Source organism: Falco peregrinus, chromosome 10 (assembly GCF_023634155.1).
Source record: "Falco peregrinus isolate bFalPer1 chromosome 10, bFalPer1.pri, whole genome shotgun sequence".
NCBI classification, from domain to species: domain Eukaryota; kingdom Metazoa; phylum Chordata; class Aves; order Falconiformes; family Falconidae; genus Falco; species Falco peregrinus.
This window is the reverse complement of record NC_073730.1, coordinates 293,407-298,098: the sequence shown is the minus strand read 5'-3', so window position 1 is coordinate 298,098 and position 4,692 is coordinate 293,407. Positions and strand designations below refer to the sequence as shown.

The window sequence follows — 4,692 nt, the reverse complement described above, 5'->3', positions numbered from 1 at the left end:
ACAACACCACAATAAACAGCCCACAAACTGTAGATTACATCAATACATACAACAAAGTAACTTCATATGTAAAACCATAACTTCAATAAATAACGCATCCAATTCAGAAATCTAAACATTTCTTCACAACACTTCCCACTCCCTTCCCCACGCATGCTCCTGACTGTTCACTCTGTTTCAGCAACACAGAGCTGAAAACTGTAGGTTTGAGAATCCAAGAGAAAAACTTTCAAGACCAAATTTAGTGCTCTTAGAAAAAGCATGACATCAGCTACTATAACGACTAGGTTTCAGCCAAAACTATAAAAGCCCTGTCCATGCAAGTGTGTGTGAATGGATTCTGTTGGTACCTATGACTGTGGATGGAGAAATAGCAACTAGAAAACATTAGCCAAGGACACATACATGCCGAGAGGCTTAAGCCCATCAGAGTCTTGTGGGTAAGCCAGAATAAGCCTCCACTTCAGGCAGCAGCTCACAGTTGTTGCTGCAACCTTGTAGTTATGAGTGATTTTTATGTGTGGGTGCAAGTAAAGTGTGAAGGAGTGAGTGAGTGTGCTGCCTGAACAGTTATCTGCTACAAGTATGTATCTTAATTCTATTAACAGTTAATAAAAAGGTGTTTTAATAAATACTGGTTGTGATCCCTCTCCTATCTCAACTCTTACAGCAGAGAAATATACAACACCAATACATATTCCTGCAAAATTAACTAACTTTGTGACATACTATAAGTAAAAACTCTACTTAAATTCCACTGGTTTGGTGTCTGCTCTAGTTTATGGTTTAGAAGAAACTCCAAAGGTACCATCACAAGAATATTCTTCTGTGTCTTGCCATTACCTGCCAGAAACTATCCAGACCCCAACTTTAGTCAGATCTGCAAAAATGCAGGATGATGAAAATACCTGGACTGCACTGCACAGCCGTCTCACCACTATGCCTAGCAGGTGATGCAGGTGCTGGGTCCAGCCATGTCTGACTGCTGCTGACTTGGCCCTAACACATACCCAGCTCCTTGGAAAGACTAGTAAAAAAAACACTAATAAAAAAACCTAGTACCGTTCAAATCAATCCATCCCCAAAATCTGCCTGCTATGATCCCAATTCTTTGACATTCATAATTTAGAGATAGACTAGCCTATAGTTATAAATATACCTTATGGCATATTACACCAATAGATTACAGGAGCCTCAGTGAGGCTTGTTGATGTATTAATGCAGTATGTTATGAGAGCACTAGCTCACTCTGATGATGTATGGGCACTGTATATATTGTAAGACTGAAGTACTTCAATGATGTAGAACTGTAACAAGGACACCAAGCTGAAGAAAATACTAGCAGAATTAGACTTTGTTAAAGTATTACTCTAAAACGTGAATATAGTATTAATAATGGGAGTAAGAGAGAGACTGCTTAGTTGACTGATTAGACATGGTTAGTTAGCATGGAGGGGAAAAAACCCACAAAAAACAAAAACAGCCCCAACCAAGCAGCTGGAAGCTATTGACAACATTTTCACTCATCCTGCAAAGCTAAATTTGCTATGATTAAGGTTGCCCATCCGATACCTCAGCTAAAAAACATTTGTTTGCATGGTCTCTCTCCTGAATTTCAGAAAGGCTAAAAATCAAAGTCAGTTTGAGCTCCAAGTTTGTGAAAATCTTGTCTTTCAGTTTTAGAAAGAGAAAACAACACGGGCAAAATATTCTCATAAAAACACACATAAAAAAACCCAACAGATGTTTTCTGAGCAATGCTTCTCCTTAAATACAAGAACAGAAACAAACATGATTAATCACCTGAGCAGGTAGAACATCAGTCACTCACACATATGTTGCAATGGGGACTTAACATAACATGACTATTATTTATTAGCAGAAATTGGAAGGGATTGTGTATTCTGACATTAATAGGTGCAGACTAGTTCATGAACATTCAGCCTCTAAGTGTGCACTATGAAGTATATTAGCACTTTCCTAATAGAGGAAAGAAACACAGTTAAAGTCATTTTGTTTCACTTGTGGGCTACAAAAAACACTTTTTACATGTGGGGGAAACTTTTTATTTGGGAGTAGGAGTGTGGCTTAGTTAATGTGACTTCAGTGTTGGGGTGTTTGATGGGGTTTGTGGTGAAGATGTATAAGGTGTGGTGGTGTAGTTGTTGAGAAGTGTGGATGGGGGGGTATGTGTGAGCATGTGGGTTGTTTCATTTAGTGTTTTTATGAAGGTTGTTGGGGGCTGTGTAATGTTCACGTTGATTGAGTTATACTTGGGGTGGTTGTTATTGGTAGGGTCTGTGTGTTAGGTTCTCGTGGTTGAATTGTACAACAACAGTTTTTCAAGCTGTAGGTCAGGGGTCCTCAAACTACGCCTGCGGGCCAGATACAGCCCCTCAGGGTTCTCAATCCGGCCCCCAGTATTTACAGACCTCCCCCTGCCCTCCCCCCGCCAGGGGTTGGGGGGGGGAACCAAACAGCCGCAGATGACTGCCTGCCACTTCATCCATGTGCCGGCCCCCTGTTTAAAAAGTTTGAGGACCCCTGCTGTAGGTCCTGGATAGATGCCAGGCGAGAATACTCATGACTTATTTTGTGGGTTTTTTAGGGGTGTGTTTTGTTTTGGGGGCATTGGTGGTTGCATCTAATCCATCTCCTTATTATGGGGTTGTTGGGTTAGTGTTAGGGTCTGTTGCTGGGTGTGGGTGGTTGATGAGTTCAGGGGTTTCTTTTATCTCATTGATGTTGTTTTTGGTTTATTTGGGGGGGGGGGATGTTGGTGGGTTTTGTTTATTCCATAGCACTGGTGGGTGGCAGATCCTTTTCCTGAGGCTTGAGGGGTTTGGCGTATGGCAGGGTATGGTGTGGGGTTTGTTTTGGTGTTAATTATGGGGATTGTAGTTGGTGGTGGTGGTATTGGTTGTTGGGGGTTTGGGGTGAATACTGTTGACAGTGGAGATGTGTTTTCTGTTTGCTTGGATTTTAGTGGGGTGACTATGTTTTATTTATGTGTGGTTGGGTTGTTTTTGGTTGCAGGTTGGGGGTTGTTGCTTGCTTTGTAGTGTTGGAGCTTGTATGGGGGCTATCTTGTGGGGCGATCTGGGCAGTTTAGGTTTTGGGTGGAAAGTTTCAGTTTCCATTAATAAAAAATGCCAGCTTTGGGAGTTGGTGATGGAGGTTTGAGCCCTCTTTTTCTGAGGTGGAGGTAGGGGGAAAGGAATAATTTTGGGAAGAATTCAATACAAAAAGTGGATGATGGGGTGGGTGTTATTATTAAAGTGATTTTAGTGCCACAAGTATGTGAAATTGGAAATGGAAAAAAATGATGGAAAGATATGGTGAAAATGTGGGTATGGTATGCTGGTAGAATGGTTAGGAATTTATTGGTGTTGCTTAGAAAGATAAAGGAACATGAGAGGAGTTAATAGTGCATGTCCAATAAGCATTCAGATATATATTGGTATACGTCAGTGAAGTGGAGGTAACATAAAATGAATGGAATAGCAAGTGCATCAGTGTAAGGTTGATTCCCTGGATACGCAAACCGTCTCATTCAACAATCCTTGAAAGTGAGTAATCGTCTGGAGCCCAGCGATGCTCAGACCTAGATTGTATTCACCCATTGCACCCAGAAGGGCAACCTGTGAGGATTTCCCCCAAAAAAAAGAGAACCAAAGGCACCAAAAAGGTGAAATGTCGCAATCACGAACTGAACAGTTGATAAATAGCAAACCAGATGGCTTGTTGAAGAGCAAGATTAAGGGAATAGACAAGTTATGGCCCTGACAGAGGAACCAGAGGTGCAAAAGAGCAAGTTGTGCTGGGGGTGTAGGGGGAAAGAATGGTCTTGAAGCTAGTAACATAAAGCTAGGGTTATTGGGGGAAGGTATATGAGCATAAATCCTAGAATGTCTTTTGAGAAGTAGGGGTGGAATGGGATTTTGTCACAGTTTGATGTAATTCCTAGGGGGTTATTTGAGCCTGATTCATGGAGGAAGGTAAGATGGATTATGGTAAACCCTGCGATTAGGAATGGTAGGAGGAAGTGTAGGGCAAAGAATCAGGTTAGTGTTGGGTTGTCTACTGAAAAGCCTCCTCAGGCCCATTCGACAAGGGTTTGGCTGATGTAAGGGGATGGCTGAGGATAGGTTGGTGATGACTGTGGCCCCTCAGAATGATATTTGTCCTCAGGGTAGGACATAGCCTATGAAGGCTGTTGCTATTAGGGTAAGTAGAAGGATGATGCTTGTGTTTCAGGTTTCTTTATACAGGTAGAAGCTGTAATAGATGCTTCGTCCGATGTGTAGGTAGATGCAGATGAAAAAGAGTGAGGCTCCATTGGTGTGTAGGTTGTGGATCAGTCAGCCGTATTGTATGTTTCGGCATCTGTGGGCAATGGATGAGAAGGCTAAGGATGTGTCTGCAGTGTAGTGTATAGCTAGTAATAGGCCTGTTAGGATTTGAGTGGCCAAGCAGATTCCTAGCAGGGATCCAAAATTCCATCAGGCAGAGATGTTGGAGGGGGTGGGGAGGTCGATTACGAAATTATTATTTTTAGTAAGGGGTGCAACTTTCGGATATTGGAGGCCATTAGTTTTTCTTTTAGAGTGTTAATAGGATGATGAGGGTTGATAGGGCGAAGGATCCCAGGTATGTTTTGATTAGTCTGGTGTGTAGAGTTGTTGAGGTTTT

At 42.0% G+C, this 4,692-nt stretch overlaps 1 pseudogene; it reads right to left on the bottom strand.

Annotated features, from left to right (window-relative positions):
- Positions 1 to 3,838: 3,838 nt before the first annotated feature.
- On the bottom strand, positions 3,839 to 4,692 carry LOC129785248 (cytochrome b-like; annotated as a pseudogene).